This window comes from Pinus tabuliformis, chromosome 6, assembly GCF_031772625.1.
Source record: "Pinus tabuliformis cultivar Carrire ecotype Pingquan chromosome 6, CPIR1, whole genome shotgun sequence".
NCBI lineage: Eukaryota > Viridiplantae > Streptophyta > Pinopsida > Pinales > Pinaceae > Pinus > Pinus tabuliformis.
In genome coordinates, this window is record NC_142292.1 from 2,055,161,723 (window position 1) to 2,055,181,504 (window position 19,782).

The window sequence follows — 19,782 nt, forward strand, 5'->3', positions numbered from 1 at the left end:
AAAGGCTTGTAATTCCTTTATATTTCTTGGGTGGGGCATTTGCAGGATAGCTTGTATCCTATCTGGGTCAATTCTAATGCCATCTTTTGAAATGATATGTCCCAATAGCTTACCTTCCTCTAAACCAAATAAGGATTTCTTGGGATTCAAGGAGATTCCATATTTCCTACATGTTAGGAAGATCTGTCTCAAATGTTTCAAATGTTCTTGGTCTGATTTTGAGAAAGGTGTAAGGTCATCTAAGTAAATGACAAGAAAGTCATGAATCTCCTTGGCAAAAGCAATATCCATTGCTCTTTGAAATGTTGCCCCTGCATTTTTCAATCCAAAAGGCATTTTTACATATTTGAAAGTTCCCCATGGGGTTGTAAATGCTGTTTTGTCTTGATCATCAGGATGAACTAGGATCTGATTAAAGCCTGAGAATCCATCAAGTAATGAAATTCTTGAGGCCCCTACCACTCTTTGGAGAATGTGATCCATCTTGGGCAAGGGATAATTGTCTTTGAGGGATACTTGATTCAGATTTCTTAGATCTACACAAAGCCTTATTTCACCAGTTTTCTTTCTTGTAGGGACCAAATTTGAAATCCAATCAGAAAACCTGATTGGTGCTATGATGCCTGCTTTAAACATTTTTTGCAATTCCTTTTCAATTGAAGGGAGGAGCATGGGATTAATCCTTCTCAATTTTTGTTTGAATGGCTTCTGATTAGGCTTGAGAGGGATAGTATGCTGGATGACAAAGGTGTCATAGGATTTTAAATCCTCATAACCCCATGCAAAGACATCCCGAAACTCTTTGAAAAGGTCAATGTATTTGGGCTTTTGATCTGGAGGCAGAGATGCAGATAGCTTTATTATCTTGGGCTTATCAACAGTGCCAATGTTGCATTCTTCAATGGCTGTATTTAGGGGCTGCAATTTTGGTTTTCTAGGGATGTCATTTGAGTCAAATATGTCTTCCAATGGAGTTAGTCCTGTTGGGAGAAAATAGTCTTTTAGCTCTATGATTTCGTCCTCTACAACAACTACTTCCTCATGATTGGTTTGTTGAATTTGTTGTATGTTCTCCTTGTTGAAAAATAGTTGGATTTAGCATTTATTTTGCTGTTTTGGGTGATATTGGGTGGTTAGTCTGTTCAAACTGTATTTGTGATTGACTTGCTCTTTCTGTGTCAATATTTAATCCTGCAAATTCTTGTTGCAGGGTCAAGAAGTTGTTTATTTGTGCATCATCTTCAAATACTTGCCAGTCCTTGACATTTTTTGGGACAGAAGGTTTGTGTTTTATCTCAGCTGTAAAACAGTGGTGGGGCTCAAAAGGTAGCTTGCAGGTACTTGCAAATGTGGCTAAACTGTGGGCATGCAAGTTATGGGTTCTGGGAATCTTAGTAATTTGAAATTCAGTGAAGGACTGTAGTAGTTCAGCAGCAGCAGATCTATAAGATCTCAGTCTTTTGTCATTGGTGACAAAATTTCCCTGTACTTGTTGGATGACTAAATCTGAATCCCCCATAATTGAGACTTTTGTGGCTTGTAAGAACTTTACTAGCTTGAGGCCTAGTAAAAGAGCTTCATATTCTGCCATATTATTAGTACATTTGAAATTCAGTCTATAGGCTCGGCCTTCTGCATGACTGTCTTGTTTATTATGTATCCAAACTCCAGCTCCTGCCCCTAATTTGTTGACTGACCCATCAAATTCAAGGAACCATAGGATCTCTTGTTCCGGGGAGAACTTAATGACCTCCTTGTGTGCTGGAATTGTAAGTTGAAGCTGTGGTTTGCCATCTGGTTTGTTTTCTAGGGCAGTCTCCTCACTTGATGGAACCTGTTTGCTTTCTTGAGCAGCAGCTGTGTTCAATGTTTGGTTAATCATTGTTTCTTGGGCAGCGGTTTGCTCATTAGTGTCTTCCTCTTGTATGAGTCTCTTGGGTTCACCCTCACTATCTGAGAGAGTTGTATTATCATTGAAGAGAATGTATGAGTCTATGTCTGAATGGACAGCATATATGGGAAAGTTTTGAGGCTTTTCTTCACTGCTGACCATGTATTTCATTAATGTTTCCCTGTATAATCTCTTTGGCTGCCCAAAAACAGTGATGGTGGCATATGACATATCTAACTGCAGGGAACCTTGAAGTTTAGCTCCCCATGATCTTGATAACAGCATCCCATACTTGGGTGGGATGTCAGCAACTACCACATCCATTAGAATTGTTTTGTTTGGGTATTGAACAAGAGACACACATAGATCCTTTATTAGGCCTAAGCACTTGACTTGGCTGGAATCAAAGGAGAAAAGGTCCTTGTATGGTCCGGTAATATCCAGGTTTAGTCTTTCCATGACTGATTTGGGCATCAGGTTGTGAGAGGCACCCGAGTCAAACATTGCATTGTGTAATATTTTGTCATGAACATGCAGGCTGACATAGAAAGGTAAAATGCCTACACCTGCTGTCTTTCCATCCACCTCAGGGCCAAAAAGTAGCTCTGGGGTATCATCCAACACATTAACATCATCTTTGTTGTTAGTAAGTTGAAGGGACTTTTTGATTTGTTGTTTATACATGTCATGCTTGGCTAGTTCTGAAAGAGGAATAGCTACCTTCAATTTACTAATTTCAGTTTCTAGGTCAAAGGGTTTATCGGATTGGGTCTTTTGGCTGTGGATGACAGTTCTTTCCTTGTTCACTAACTCTTCTTCTTGATTCTTATCTTGATCTTGAGGCTTACCCTTCTTGCTCATCTCTTGAGAGGTGTTACTTAGGTTGGGCTTCAAGGATGAGGGATCTACTGGCTGCTGTTTTGAGGAAAAGGTTTCAGCTATTTCCTCAACGGTTACCTCATCTGTATTTGGACCAGTTTTGTCACTTGGTCCTGTGACAATGGTTCTTTTGGGCTGCTGGCTATCCTTTGTCCTTTCAGGTTGAGTTACATTTACAGTTCTACTCCTTAGCTTGTATTGCTTATGGACTTCATAAACAGCTGTGTCATAGCCTTCTTTGAAGTCAAATGACTCACCTGATTTGATTGGGAACAGCTTGATTACATCATCCTCATGGTCTTCTTGTGTCAAAAAGACTTGAATTTCACCATCTAGACCCATTAAATTAATCTGAGAATCTTCATTGGGTTCACTTGATGTGGAAGTTTCAGCATAGTTTTCTTGGAAAGGGGGTCTTATGTCTTGGTCAGCACTGGCCTTGCCAACGTTTGGGTTTTGAGTTCTCCTAAAATTTTGATTCCTAGGAGGGTTGTTTTGTGGTGCTTCCCATGATGATTTCCTCTCAACCAATTCCACTCTATCCCCCAATCTCTTCATACCAGTGAGTATTGCATCCAGTTTTTGATCAAAGGCTGAGGGTTCTTCTTTGAAGGTGTTTCTCTTTTCCAACCTTGCTCTGTTTCTTTTGGCAATCAGGTTAGCTTCCATTGTGACAACAACCTTTTGGGCATCTGCAAGGGTTTGAGGTTCTCTCTCCTTTAACTGATAGGCCATATCAGGGTCAAAACCATGAGGAAATTTGTACAAGGCCAAATCAGGGGGAGGTCTTAAATTTTGTGGGATTGCGTTATATACGTTGTTAAATCTTGCACAATACTCCAAAACAGTCTCTTGGGGACCTCTTTTGATAGTGTCATATTCACCAAGTATGTGCAGAGGATCCTTCTTCTTCTCCCATCTGCTAGTAAAGGCTTGATAAAGCTCATTAGGAGTTGTGATGGAATTTGCATTCAGGGATCTAAACCAAGTTCTTACATCCCTAGTTAGGCTTTGAACAAACATCCTCATTCTCACACTGTCATCATCTATTTCATAGGTCTCAAAATGGTCTTGCATCCTTTTGGCATGCTGAGTAGCTGTGAGATGACCAGTGGAGTCAAAATATGAGATTTTAGTTTGGTAGTCTTGGGGTAGAGCTGCAGCATTAGCTAGTAACTGCAAGGGTGCATATCTGTTAGCCATATTCACAAGGTTTGGGGGATTTACAGGAGCAACTGGGATAAAAGGAACGGTGTTTACTACAGGGGTAACAGGTGTAGCAACACCTAGAGAGTTGTTCAAGGGGATATGTGCCGTGGGTGAAGATGTGTAAGGAGGGCTTTGAGATGTAGATGGTGAACTGGGGGAGACAGGGGTGGACCTAAATAGAACCTTGATTGGGGTTGGAACTGGCTCAGGGTGGGCTGTCTCAGGAGTCAAATCAGTAGGATTTTCCTGCCTTTTCTGCTTCCTAATGATTCTAGGGATTATATTAGGATTCTCAAACACAGCTTGTGGATTTGGGTCAGGATTTGACCAAGTGTGCTTGGCTTCCTTTTTAGGAGCCAACTTCTAAATTTGTTTTTGGTATTTTCTAAGGTATTTTAGGATTGTTTAAGGGACTGTTTAAGATATTTTTTTTTTTTTTAGAACCGCTGTCTATGGATAGACAACAGCTTGAAAATTATGCTTAGTTCCCCAGTGGAGTCACCAATTATGTTAACACCCAGGTTGTTCCCTATGACTCCCAAGGGAATACGGCCAGGGTAACCACTAACCAGTCTTTGGATTTCAGCTTCTAGCCAAGCTGTAATCAGAGAGGGCTCTCTCTTTAAAGTTTAGCTCTGTTTTGGTAGTATTTTAGGCTAGCTATGATGTTCAGGTTTTGTTTTTGAAATGTGTTTACTGATGATTCCAGTTAATATATGTATAGGTATGTACTAGCATGTCTTAGTCCATTGGGCATGGAGTCAGAGGTCCTTTAGTTTGTCTGATGCTGTGTAATACCTTAGTGATGCTGCAGAGCCAGGTTTGTGTCTGAGGAAACAACGTTCATAATAGTTATTAAGTGAGTGTATTCAGTTTATGTAAGGCAATTAAGAATCTCATAGAAAACTGCTGAAGAAAAGACAGTGGGAATGTCAAACTAGAAGCAATGAAGAATTTCCAGTTAACATTAACACATATAGAATTAATTAGACACATGAGTACTTAAGAATTCATGTATATCGTTAATCCTGAAGATAAACATTCACAGCAGTAAAAATTGAGCACAAGGTGTAATGAAACAAATCCTGTACTATTCTTTTTCTTTACTGCTAGCTTAGAACAACATAAGTGTGGTTTGATAAACATAAGAAAACAAGAAATAGAGATTTGAGAAAAACTTGTTATTTCACCAGACAACACAGGAATTCTGCATCAGCACATCAAGCATCATCCATACATCAAATACTTCAGGAAATCTTTGAGCTGGTCCAGCCCTCTGTATTAGGTAAAACTGAAAGTATACAATAGATTCTCCTTGGAGTTAAAATCACCCACACCTTATGCGTTACTAAGGGGAGTATTTATACAAAATTTACATGTAAAAAATATCAAGAAGAGGAGTAAATGGCTCATAAATGTTTATGCCAACTCCTGGAGCTTGGTAGCTGAGGAAGTAAAAGCTGTAATAACTTTTTATTGCTTTAGCTGTCAAAAATAGTCAGAAATTGATGACTTGGTGGGTATCGAAGTCGGCTGAGGCTAAGCTGTCCAAATATGTGCATTTTCTTATCCCTTAGGCTAGTTGTCATTTGTCTTTATGCTGAGTCACCCTTTGAGTTGCCTTTATTTCTGACTTTGTCATGCTTTTTGTTTTGTAGTGACCTGGAGCTGGCAGTGGCCGAACAACTGAGCCTACCGTGGCAAAATCTGAAGCATCTCTTGCCACCAATCCTCCTTAGGCATTTGATGTCTCCGAATTTTAATTAGGGTCTCATCTGCCTCTGTATACCTATAAAAGTTAGGAGGAGTTTCAAACAGATGATTTACCTCATTTTCAATGAAGAACAAGCCTTCAAGTTTTTCATACAAGCTCTGTCCTGTGGGGGGCCCTATTTGCTCAGATGTACTGCCAGATGCAATAATTTGATTTTCAATAGTGGTTGCCATTCTGTTGGCAAATTGATATCGAGAGATCAGTCTTCCTGCACCACTTAGGAGGCTGGGCAGTCCCTTTGATTGCAGCACTGCCATCTTGACTTTATATTCCTCCACCTCAGCTTGTATCTCATAGCACTTCCTCTCTAAAGTTTGTACATAGTTATTGAGAGTTAGTACCTTTTAGCAGTGAGGACAGCCTCGGTTCTATTGGCAATGCCTATTGCTGCCAGTTCCTCCTTTTCTTGCCTGTTCAGGAAGTCTATCATCCTGTTGGCCTGTTCTGGCTTGTCTCCCAGTGTTGTCTTGGCCTTATGGATTTCTGCTTGTGCTTGGCCCATTAAGTCCATCTTTTCATGTATTGTTTTGATTGACCTCCATTGTTGATTGATGGAATGGCCAATTTTTTCCCATAGAATCCTCTTTATGTCATCCATGGCAGTCTCTAGATTCAGTTCCTTCTCTAAGGCCTTGATCTTGTCTTTTAGGGCCTTTATTTCTCTGCCCTGCTCCGCTACAGTCACCTTTGACTTGTCATATTTGGCATCCAGTTCTGCCAATTTTTCCTTGGCCTTCTTTATTTCATTGGCCTGGAGCTCCATTTCCTTGATGGCCTTAGTCAATTCTTCTACACTTGTGCTGGCCTCTGGAGCTGCTGTTGTTCCTGCTGCTTCTGTTGTGGGGGCCACTGCTGCCCCTGAAGTTGTTGTTGTTGTTGAAGTAGTTGGAGGAGCTTGGGAAGTGGATTCTCCCTGTTTATCTTGTAATGCTCCTTCCAGCTCTTTCTCCAAATCCCTGATCCTCTGGTCTTGCTGCATTAGGAGGTCTAATTGTTCATCAACCTGTTTTTGCTTTTGAAGTTCTGCGGTTTGAGGGTGCTCTGTGGGCTGCTACTTCAACCTCTTCTTTAATGCATTCAGGTCATCATCTTTCTTCTTCATAAGGGCCTTCACACCCTTTGGATCACTAGGATCATGTCCTAGATCAATGATGATGTCCTCAAGAGACTTTATTCTATTGTCTTTGGCCAAGGAGGACATTCTTTCAAAATCCAACTGTGTGTTGGTGTTTTTCAAGGATTCTTTTAGCTCATGGGCCATGGTTGCCCTCTCCACCAAGGTTGCATAAACCATTTCTCCAGTCTGCTTGTGGAGTTCGATCTGGTCCATGGGATGGATGTCTTTGGCCATGACCTCTACCCTTGTCTTCACAAAATCTGCAGCTGACTTAGGCTGTGGTATTGTAGGCTTGAAGTGACTGAGGATTATCTTTTCCTCTTTAATGTCATACACTGACATTAGCCTTTCTTGTTGGGCTGGTGTTGCATCTATAAATTTCTTGTAAACCTCAGCCCTCAGCAGATCATTCTGAGCTTTGATTTGTTTGAAATAAGCCTTAGTGATCTTGGGCTTCTTGCTCTGCTGGGAGGAGGAAGACACCTCCAAACCAAGTTGCGATCCTTGCTCCTGCTAAAAGGAGCTTGTCCCTGTGTGCTGGCTGCCCTCCCTGTTTTTCCTTGAGCTGTCAAGGAATTCTTCAGTGATGTCTTCTATTTCTGGGGAGTCTAGCCTTTGCCTTTTGGCTCCTGGTTGTTGGGAGGATCCACTAATTGGAGTGGACTCTTCTCTATCTCTTTTCATACCCCTTTCTTCATGTGCTGGGGTCTGCAAACTAGGAGCAGTCAATGGCTCAGTCTGTGGAGGTGGCGTTTGCATTACTGGAGCTGCTGGTAGCTCCGTTTGTTGAGGAGCAGTCTGCTCTTGCTGTTGTTCTGTTTGCTGCCCTTATTGGGGCTCTTGATGCTGCTCATTTGCAGGGGCTGGCTTTTCTTTCACTGTTTCCTCCTCTGCCCCCATTATGCCTTTGCCTTTGTCTGCAGCTGGTGCTGCTGTGGAGGGTGCTTGTGTTACTGGTGCAGTCCTTGAGGCCGAGGTCCCTTCTCCTGTTGAATAAGGTCACTTGAAAGGTACCTGCTACACAGAGTCTAGGTCAATGGTTTTTTCAAGCTCCTTCATATTCTTTAGCATTATCTCTTCTTCAGTTAGTTTTTCAACTAGAGTACCCTACAGCCATTCTTGCTGGTTGGCATATTTCTCAATGTGTGGGTATTGGCAATGCCCATAACCTAGAAGCCTGTATTTGTTTCTCATGGCAGTAATGAAGCCCTCAGGGTCATAAGGGACCCACCGGAAACTGTATGATAGTTTATATTTGTCCTTGAGGATGAGGTCAGCATCTTCCCATCCTTCCTTTTTGTTCATGATGAAGGGGCCCAGCTGGTGTTTGAACATGAGGCGGGCCTTCTTTCTGGAGATGTGGAAATGGGTGAGGTCATACTGAATCAACTACCTATAATATTCCAAGGCAAATATCCTCATGGGCACATACTTTGGGAGTCTGTAAGGACAGAGCTCACAGCCATAGACTCTGATGACTGTGTGATCCTCATATAGGTACCAATCACCTATTTTACATTTTTTGGAAAGCTGCAGAGCCTTCTGTATCTCAGTTGACATCCTGGGAGGAGGGGACCTCATCAATAGGCAAGAGACTGGATATACAAATTGGTCAACAAACTCACAATAGGAATAGGGTGAGTTTGTGACTTTGTGGTAGACAGAGGTCGAGAAGATAACAGACCTTCTTTCCCCTCTATAGTCTAGCTTTTTGATATAGCATGGAAAAGCCTCAGACTGATTGTACATAAAGAGGTGATAGATATAGGCCGAGTATTTGAAGACCCCCTGCCTATCCACTGCACCCAACTGATCGTGGATTTTGTTAGCAATGAACTTGGCAAAGTTATATTTGCGGGCAGGGGTTGGCCAGTGTTAGGCCCCTACACTACTGCCCCTATACTACTAGTGTAGGGGCCTAACAGCCAGGGCTGTAAACAGCTAGTAATACTAGCATTGTCTCATCCACATGTTCACTGGTTCTGTATCCCAGCACATAAGCTATCATGTCCAGGAGTAATCTTCCTACTTGAGTGAAGTAGACATCTGAATAAGGAGATGGCCCTGCAGGCTGGCACTCAGGTCTCATGAATGTCCTGGTAACCTTTTGAATCTCCTCACTGGTCATCTTGGCACCAGTGTCCAGTAGATAGTTCATGGAGAATGGGATTAGGAGCTCTGTCTGATCAAAATGTAGCATTTTGTTGATGGACTCAGGATTGATGTAGAAGAGGATCCTCCCAGATGGGGTGCTGATGGCTCTGTGCTGTACATCATAGTTTTCAGCACATAGGCGAATGATTTCAGGAAACACATTTACAGAGGGGAGACAATAGTATGGCAGGTTAGACTCCCATATGCCATATGTATCATGACCATTCAGGTAGTCCTCTCTCAACTGCCTGAAGGTCTGTAGAAAGTCCCTTCTTACCACACAGTCTTCAGTAAGGTAGTCCTTGTCAGCAAGAGGCAAGGACTGCAGGTCTTTATTGGGTGGATTTAATGGTGCAACACTGAGAGTTGTCGGTGCAGGGGCAACCATGGTATGATTTGATGCTGAAGTAAGATGAGTGCAATGGTTTGCAAAGGTACTAAGAGATTGAATGACAAATCGATTGTACACCAAATCTGAAGTTTTTTTTTTTTTTTGCAATGGGAAAGCAAGCTTGCTTCTGCAGTTTTTTGTAAATTCACAGAGGTGTGAATTGCATAGAGGTAAATTGCAGAGGGTATGAGGTTTTCTTTAGTAGAAACTGCAACTGGTCTACACCCAGCAAAAGGGAACAATGTTGGGCACCTTGGGGAAGAATTTACAATTTTGGTCTGCGTTTTAACTGTTTTCTGTGTTGAATTATGGTTTTGGAGTGATGTAGGTCATCTTAGCTCACCTTTAGGTATTAGACAGAGCTTGTATGGAGTTTTGACAGGTGCTTTAATGGTGAATTTTACAGAGAAATGGTATGCATGGGCCAAACGGAAGGATTACGGTGAATACCTGGTAAAACGCTTGAAAAGCCTTCGGGCTGAACTGTGGAGGCACGAGGTAGCTGAATTGAGAAGCTCGGGCGGCACAAATTCGAATTTTGCAGTTTTAGGAACAATCTGGCGCGGAAGCAGCAGCAAGATCTCAGTGTATTTTTGCTCGAAAATGACACAAAACGGCTATTTCGGGCGTTAATAACGGCAATTTTGGCAAAAATGGCTTATTGGCACTTTTCTGCCAATGACGTCAGCATGACGTCACAGCGGGCCCAGGTACGGAGGTGACATGGACGGTGAGGTGGCGGCCAGAGTGGCAGATGTGGTGGCAGGGGAATGCGGTGGGCCACGGGCGCGGGGGCGGGAGATGCTCTGACGTCATGATGACGTGCAGGTGACATAGGAGGGAAGGTGGTAACGGGGATGGTGGTAAGCGGTCTCCCTGCACCACCTTTGGGCAAAGGCGGTATCGGCGAGGGGGGATCCGAACAACCCCGCCACCTACCACGCGTCTCTTGTACGGGGCGGAAAACCACCGTTCCTCGGACGTTAAAGGGAGGTAGGTCGGGGCGCAAAAATGACCGTCCACCGTTAGATCTGGGCGGCAGAGATCGGACAGCTGGCGGGCAATGCCGACGGTCGTGCAGCTTCCGGGTTGGGTCCCACCCATTAAAATATTCCATTTAATTTTTATATGCGCGGAACCTTAGGAAAAAGGGTTTTAGTGGGTCTTTAGGGATCTTTGGATTTTTTCAAGGGCTTTTATTAGGAAAAGGAGGTTAGGAGTGGGTCTAGCAGGGGGAAAGAGGGTTTTATATGGCATTTTGAGCAGCGGGAAGGTGAGGGCTTAGGAGGAGGTTATCATTCCAACCAGAGGTTGAAGCAATCCCTTCATAGGGCTGACCATAACCCCTATTGGACTAAAGTTCCCCAAGACTTATTTATTCAGCTATAGTGCTACAAGGGGAGGATATTTATATAATGCTGGGATTTATACACCATGGTGTTATAATAGTAGGGAAAGGGTGACATAGGGGATTTAAATAATAAAAGTAAAGGTTAATATGGATGAACATGTGAATGAGGGGTGAAATCACTGAGTTTATTTGAAACCCACTTAGCTTTAAGAGTAGATCAAAACGAAAAGATTTTTACACAGGAAATGTGGCTTTTAAAGGCATAAGAATTAGCATAAACCTCCAATTCCTCCATGAATCTTTGCTGATTAAGGGATTTTAGCAAATTAATGCAAAGGGGGAAAGTGGGAAGTTAGACATGCTTCTTTGCTTTGCTGCAACCTGGTAGAGAATAAGACCTTCTTAATCCATTGATTTTGCTTTTTGAAAATAGGTTAGCACACCTTCAATTGTAAGGAATGACACTTCTGCAACCCCATCTGCCTACCCATCTATTTGCCTAGCATTTTTTGTTTCTTCTTGGAGGGTGCACTTAGACTTGCAGACCCTTATTTGCCTTTTCTTTTCTCTGGCTTTTTCCTTTTGATTTTATATCTAATGCTGCCCTTATTGCTTCCAAGGTCCCAGATTAAGCAGTTGGGAGCCTTACTTCTCTACCTAAGCTACTTGCTTGCCAAGATTAAACAGTTTGGAAAAACTTCTTTCTCTATTCTACAACTGAAAATTTAAAACATGGCATGATCCAGATTAGGCTGTTGGACCATCCATCAAAATTGAGTCTATATCAAGCTATATGCACAACTTGTTTTCTCTTAGAAATATGGGATCTTTGCATCATCAAAGCAGAGCATATTTGGAACTTTCCTTGCCAATCATGAAATATGAAACCTATTGGTATAGGTAGCTAACAGTGGCAACCCGGTGTTCAAAGGATAAATTGGCCTTTGGAGACTGGACTGCCCAAATTGATACTATTGTGAAGGATCAGTTTGTTGAGTTTCAACATAAGAAATTATAGATAAGATTTCAGATGAACAAATAGGAACAGAACATGCTGTCGAAATATTCCCTGGGTGGACTCCATCTAGCGGTTGAGAACTAGTCAGGATAGATGGTATACCAGTGAACATTGTCGGAGTAGCAGAAGGAGGCTCTGCTGCTGCTATATCAGATGACACAGTCCTAGATGTTCATGGTTGTTCAGTCATATTTAGTCTATCTAAAATATTTCCTAGCGATTCAACAGGAACTTGCAACGTAGGATGATTAAAAGAACTAACTTCTGTAGTAGAAGGATATAGGTGGATCCTAGTTCCGAAATGCAATGGGGTACTGGATGGAAGATCCTCTACAATCTCCTCTATAGCAATCAGTCCAGGTGGAAGAGGTAGATTGTTAGGTCCATAAAATATTTTTGGAGCCGAAGAAGGTATAGCTTCTGCAGTAACAGACACAGGAGGGGTGACACCTTCTGAATCAGGAGCTGGTTCAGGGATAGAAGTGTTTACCGTTACACTAGGATCAGTTCTAATGTCCTCTTGTAACTGTGGAAATTCATCTGTAGAGGCAGGGGTATCAGAAATAATTGGAGTAACTGGAGTCCCCAATGATGTTGAAACACACGTTTCAAATAGATTAGGAGAATTTGACCTAGTTAAACAAGATCATTTTTCCTGGAATGGTTTCATTTCTAGAGTCAAAGACAGTTGACTCACTAGTCTCCACAAACGACAGGGTTTTGATTGAATTTCTTCCATGACTATAGATTACTTGATCAACTCAAAATTTAAAATGGAAAATGTTATTCTGAATTAAATAAATTTTATGAAACTTTGACACAACTTGCTTTTTCAATTTTTAAGAGTCGAGAAAAAGCTAAAGGTGACTCTAGTCACCTTCGATTTTTAATGAGCCTAAAGTGACAAGTGCTCAGATGGACCTTTTCTTTTAGGGAGTCGAAAAGGAACGAAAGTGACTACTCTGGAAATCTAGACAGAGGGATTACCAAACCAATCACAAAACTACAATATACACCTTGGTAGAAAATTAAAGAGAAATTACCAACGACTTTACATACGGCAGTCAATCTTCCCGAATTTTGTGTTCAGTGCATTGCGATCGATTGGGCAAGAGACATGGATTCCTAAGGATAGAGGATATTAGCCTATCATGGTCTCCCAATATATACTCCATGGTACGTGGGAGCACAAGTCTGTACTGGCACTTGTCGTATCAAAGAGGAGGAATCACCCAACCTTCGATGAAAATGATAGTTACCAGGCTTTACGACACCGGAATACGTCTTTAGCCTAGACTTATAGATGTTGCGCGTTAGGTTCCAAAGCGTTTTTATGTTCATTGAGGTTTATTTTAAAGTTGATATTTTTTAATAAGTTTACCTTTCAAGGTTCATAGCGTGGTGTAGATGTAAAATTCCTAAATATGCAATCTAAAATGATAAACAATCGTTTATGTTCTTTTAGCAATGAAAATCCTAGCTACAAAGGAAAGAAGATTATGATTTTTCTTTCAGCAAAGAGCATAGAGCACACACTAGATGCACTTTCCTAAATGAAATTTCGCATGTAGTCAAAATGAAAATGCACATGCATGTATTTGTTTTCCCGTTTCCTTAATGTGAGAAATCCAAAAAGGAAAGTTAAGTACAGATCTAAACTATTTTCTTCAAGAGACACTTCAACAATTTCTTCAAAATGAAAGGAATACTAGAACGACACTTTCGATTTCGAATGGAAAACTATTTTCGACATTTCACATATTGACAATTCAAATCAAATACAATGAAAAAAGTACAATCAACTATCTATAAGAGGAAGACTTTATGACACTCCTATTCTTGACTCAAAACGACAGTTACGACACTTTTGAATCAAAAGACGACAGTTTGATTAAGCTACTTTTTGCAAAGGAGGACTGTAAATGATGAAAAATACATAAAAACAGTTACAATTCCTAACTAATGGAAGCTGAATAATGTAAAGGAAGAAAGCTTCAACAATGATATACTGATCATGAACAGTAAAACTACTGAATAGAGCTGAAAACAATGAAGAAAAAACCAAATTCCAGAGAGGGAAATAGTCTCATTCAATCATCGCACCTGTAACATAGGGAAACAGGGATGCATCTCACCTGCAACAAAAGGGAGGTGCGATGCATCCAGGTTGCATAGTTACAGACAGTGCGATGGACCAGTGAGTGAAACTGAGTTTGGGTTTTGCTCAAAATTTGAAGCTAAGTTCAGTGATTTAGGCTGAGTAATGATGGATAGTAGAAATAATGTATAGGGGTATGATTTTATGAGGTTATTGAGCTACCACCAGGGCACTTAGGATGTTTGTAAGTCAGATGTTCAGTTCATAAACCAACCCAGCGATTGATTGAAGCAACGTTGATCTACTTTGCAGTTGCATAGAAAAAGCAGTTCGAAGGCTAGTCGGCTTAACTTCTGGCTCCGTTTGTAGTTTATAAAGCAAACAATAGTAACAAACAAACAAACTAATCACTCCCCAGTGGAGTTGCCATTTTGTTTCTGGGAAAACTAGTGTCTATTCAGATCTGCTAGTCCCACTAAGACGGGTAGCTATCTTAGAAACAAACAATTCAAAGTAACTTGTGTTTTCCTTTATGTATGATAGATAAGAAAGAAGTAGAGAGTACTAAACTTAATCTTTTGCTTGGCTCCTTGCTTTCTTCCTATCTCCTTTGATAGAAACTACCACTCCTTTCTCACTTGTCCCGCTTTAAAGAACACCTGTAGAGGCAAAGCAACAGAACACCATTAAAGCAGAGAGATCTATAATATCATAAACAATGTAGAATCAGTAGTACATTAACCATACAATTGCATACAAAAATACAAGATTCACAAGTACACAAGCATATGGAGGAAAACTCAAATATCTTTATTGATAGTAGAAGTAGAAGCGAGGATTAAAACCTAGCTGTCTGATCCAGCATCATCCTCCCAGCATGAAAGCCCTCTTCACCTCATGAAAAGCAAGATCACCCAACAATGCAATGTCTTTAAAGAGAAACCAATCGCACTTCCTTACGAATTACAAAATTCTAGCCTCTGGATCTCTAGGATGAGGGATCCATATATAGATATTTGTAGGGGGGTGAGTTATCTTCTGGGTTTTTTATTAGTGTCATTTCACTAATAGTTCTTGGTTCCACTTGGAGATTTCATGATGTCTTACTCATCCCTATGCGAATTCAGAGAGGCAAGTGTCATATGAGCAGTTTCTAGAAGATTCTCTGAGTTTCCACCTAGCAAACTACTTTTGTGGTGGGCTCCAGTATTGCAGCAATAAAGCTACAACTCAAGGGACTCCCTTATTTACTTTTATCAACCCAGTATTTCGTAACAAACTTGGAAGCGACGGTGCTATATGCACAAGTACTAGCTCTTGCCACAGGCTGTCACTTGATCAACTGGCACAAGTCTGCTAGGAGCTTAAGCCAACTTCTATGAGCTCTTAGAAGAAGCTTTTAACTGTGATAGATGAAAGCTAACTCAAAAGAGGCTAGTCTACTTGCAGAAAGAAGTTGAACGCTGAAAGGAAATGCAAACCCTAGTAAACCCTAGTTTTACAGACTAACCCTATTGGTGCAAGAAAAGATATGAAAGCTAGGGAAATAGATGCCATTGACTCTTGGAAAGGTAAAATTCATGTGACTAAGCTACTTCTAAAGTAAAATCTTAAAAAACATCTTTTTGTATTTTTGAGTAACTTTGAACAATTATTATGCATGTGCTTAACTGTTTTTGACTGTGCAGAGTTTGATTGACGAAAGGAAATGGGGTAGGAACTTGTAGGTGGTTGGGAAGGTGAGAAGAGGACCTAAGGGGTCCCTAGCACCCTTGCAGAGAGTTTCACAGTGATCAGATCTCGAAAAACCGCTCACGTGAACTTCTACAGGAAGTCTACAGGGGTTCTATAGGATGTTCTACAGGAAGATCCGAAAGAGGATTTTGGAGGATTGATGGTGGAGAAACGGTGGAAAAGTGGAAATGGAGGTTGGATGAGGATGTGAAGAGGTATGGGACCTCGTAAATGAGGCTAAGGAGTAATGAAGATGGTTGGATTTGTTCAAGGATGGAGTGAGAAATGTTGCACAAAAATGTAGAAATTAGGTCAAATTGGAAAAGTGCGGAAAATTAAGGGAAGGAATCTTGGATTAGGGGTTGGAGCAGGTTGTATGATGGAGGAAGGGTAAGCAGGGAGGTATCACAGGTGTTCTGCACACTATTTTCCGAAACTGATCAACAAAGACTAGGAAAACTAAAGATCTACCTATTTTGACCTAGTTTGACCTAAAAACCATAAACATGATGAATAGAAGTTTATTGGCAGAAAATCATGTAAGATAACTATGGAAACCAAGCAAGTATAGATCTAAGCATGTAATCACAACTGGTATCAACTTTCCTAACTAAAAATCAAACACTAGCGATTGCATGAAGAGGCAAAAATAGTGTTTTTGTGGCAGCAAGTATGCCTTGGTCTCAGCTCATGGTCCCAAGGAGGGACAGATGAGATCAAGCATTGCTTGATGGCCTTTTTACAGGTCTTTTCCTTCACAAAACCATCAAATCAACCTGAAGCATGAAAAGCTATTTCAATCATCGAAAATGACTTAAGCAACAAAGAAAGATTTTAATCTAAATAGCAGAAATTATTCTAGGAATGCAACAAAACATATAAAAGTACACAAAAGGAGGTACTAGCACTTGGGTTGGGCCCAACCCCAAAAGCTACAGCCTCCTAAAAGAAGCTCAGAGCTGATGCAAAGTGAAACTGATCTTCATTACTCAAAAAATAACCATGTCACTGAAATGTTTACAGCACAATCTCGAAAATGAGCTGAAAAGCAGAGCAGCACTAAAGTGCAAAATACAAATTTTCAAAAGCTAACCTACGAAGGCTGGAAGCCTTCCTACTTATGCACTACGAGGACCTCCAACAGACCTCCTTAACTCAAGGAGCTTCGCTGCTCAAAACTGCAAGTAATCAGCCACTTCACAAAAGTTTCTTGGCTGCCCTTGGGGATCATCTTCAGTGGGCTGCTGAACTTTGAGCTGATGGTGGAGAACTTGAGGAAGGGGCCATTTAGTGCAGGAGACACCCTTCCTACAAATCCTTAGCTTTGTTCCCTCGTATTTGGCTGTCAACTGGCTGATAAATGCTTGACCTTGGTCCAAAAGATGTCCAAAAATCTGCAATAAGCACGTATTAGACTTCATGGTCAAGTGACTATTCTCATTCATCCAATTAACATAAATATATTCAAAAGCATGCATAAATTATGAAAAATTGTGGATTAATGGAGAACAATAGGAAAAATGAGCCGAATAAATTACCCATTTTTGGGGCTCATCATCACGCCCCTGCTAAATGGGTTGCTCATCCTCTGAGCAACTAATCCAGCTCATCATCCTTGATTGCCTTGACCGCCTCTCTCACATCCTAGGCCTCCGAAGTGATGTCTTCTTCTTGGTCATGAAACCCTGCTTTTCTCTCTACTTGCTCCCACTGCCTGTGCTCCTCTTCTTCTTTGACTCGTTCCAACAGTCCTAAAAGCAAGGGAGGACTGAACTTTAGGCCGATCCAGTTGGTCTGCAGATTTTGCATTGACTTTTTATAGAGTGGTACTCTTGCCAAGGCCTCCTCATCATTGTTGGGGAGTGGTATTCTCTCATTTTCAGACTGTGGGACAGTGTGTTCCACCTCCTTGTGCAAGCATGAATGCAGTTATCTCCCAACAATCTTTCCATGTCCTCGAAGTGAGCAATGGCCTGAGCTTGTTTTTCAATGTAATCTGGGAGAACCTGAGGGTTATTGGCTAGGTGATGATAGGAATATATTAAAGTTGAGGGATCCTCCAGTTCTGCTCTCATCATGAGTGGCTCACTTAGCTCCTTGTTCATCATATTTCGAATCTTTACTGTCCTTTTTTCCTCATGATTTAACCAAGATCCCATGGCCATAAGTTGCACATCTCCCAATGTAGTGTTGGGGTCCCATAGATTCATGTTTGGAAGGGCCAAGTTGTGTAAATAGAATTCTGATAATTTGGCCTTATCCTCTGCTGAGCTAATGTCACACAAAACCATGAATTGATGGTAATTTTGAAATGGAATGGTGCCCCTTTGGGCCAAGGTGTTAATTTCGAACTGCAACCATTGATCTTTAAGATATAATGCATATGACTTGGTAGGTTGCCTACATTGTAAGGCCTCTACTGCCCAGCTAGCCATGCAGGCCAGTTGGGCTTCTTTCTCTTTCACTTGCTGCTTTAGAATCTGTATTTCCTCTGCTGCCTGTAACTCCTTTTCTATAGTAGTTTTGTTAGCACCTCAACCTCAGCCTGCAGCTTGTCCCCTTTTTGTTGTCATCAGATGCTTCATTGTCTGCTGGAGGCCCTTCTTGTTGCTGTTTTTCTCCCAAAATGGAGGGCCGACTTTCCTTATGACTTCCCTGTAGCTATAACTGTTGTTTCAGCAGCTCATTCTCCTCCTGTAGTTTGGCCCTTTGACTACTTTCCACATGCCTCACCATGGCCAATTCTTTTCTTGATTCCTTGAGTTGTTCTTCCAGGTGGCCTATGTCTGCCACACCCTTGGATTTGGCAATCCTCATCCAAGTGTGAGTCCTAACCCTTTCTTGTTCTAGTGCAAAGAAAAGTGGCACCGCAAATTTCTGGGGAATTATCTTCCCGGCTTCTAACAGGTTGTAGTATGAGCCCAAGCTAGGCTGAGGGCTTGGTTCCAATATTTCCTTGGTCTTTTCTTCTCCTTGTGATTGTTTGGCCACCTTTTCCTCCAATTTCTCGGTCTCTTTTAACTTAGCCAGAGTTTCCTGTAGAGATGTCTCAGCTTCTTGTAGAGTTGTCTTTGAGTCTGTCACCTTAATTCCATCTCTCCAGGTGGATGTTTTTGGCCTTCCTCGTTCATAGGTGATAGATATTTTTGAAGGAGACTTTTCTTTTGGTTTAGTTTTGGTGTCCTCAATGACAATTGGCTCCTTTGACTGTGGCCGGGGTCTGTCCACTTTGATCCATGTGCTCCTCTTTGCTTTAAAGTACATGGAGGTTTGCCTCTTTCTCTTCCCTTTTTGTTTTGGAGGTGTGCTTAAGGCAGCAAGCATAGCTGTTGCCTCCCTTGCCAATATCTCAGGTGATTTATCCTCTTGCTGTTCTTTTTCCTTGCTTCCTGTAGAAATCCCCGTGTCAGCTGTTTCTATATGTGTTGCTGAGATCTCAGGGTGTGTCTTGTCCTTTTGTTTTTGTGTGTCTGCTTTGGCTGTGGCAGCCTTAATTTGGGATTTTTTGGCCTTCTTTGTCCTACTCTGCATCCTTTTTTCCCTTGGTGTTTTTGCTATTGTTTCTTCCCCTGTTTTAGGCTCAGAAATCTGGCCCATTTCCCCTTTTTCTCTTTGTTCTTTATTTTCTTGAATGTCATTTGTTTCTTCATCATTGGTTTTCTTACCTTCTTCAGTGTTTTCTCCCTCCTCACTGCTAGATGAGGTGATGTCTTCAGCCAGAATTCTAATATTGTCATCCCTAGACATGTTTCTAAAGATTTCCCAAGATATGGGGACAGTGTAGGTGTGGAAAGCATCTTCTACCAATAGTTTGATGAGCCCGTGATGGGCCAACTGATCCGGGATCCATTCATTTAACTTTGTTTCACATTCAATTAGTGACTGGAGAAGAAAATAGGGGATGCTCAGTTTCTTGTTTGGAGGCGAGTCAATTCCATGCCTTAGTTCACACAACAACCTGAAATGATAACCATAGATGATGCTAAACCTCCCTTCACATGCAATGTATTTCATAATTTGGAAACTGACTTCACTCCAGAGAGGAGGCAAGCTAGTTCTTCTAACCCCATTTTTGTCTTCTACATGATTCTCCTCCGGTAGAAAGAATGTTTCCTTAGCAACTTTGCCCAATGACCTCTCTTCTTTGCTCCAAGGGAGCCCCAATG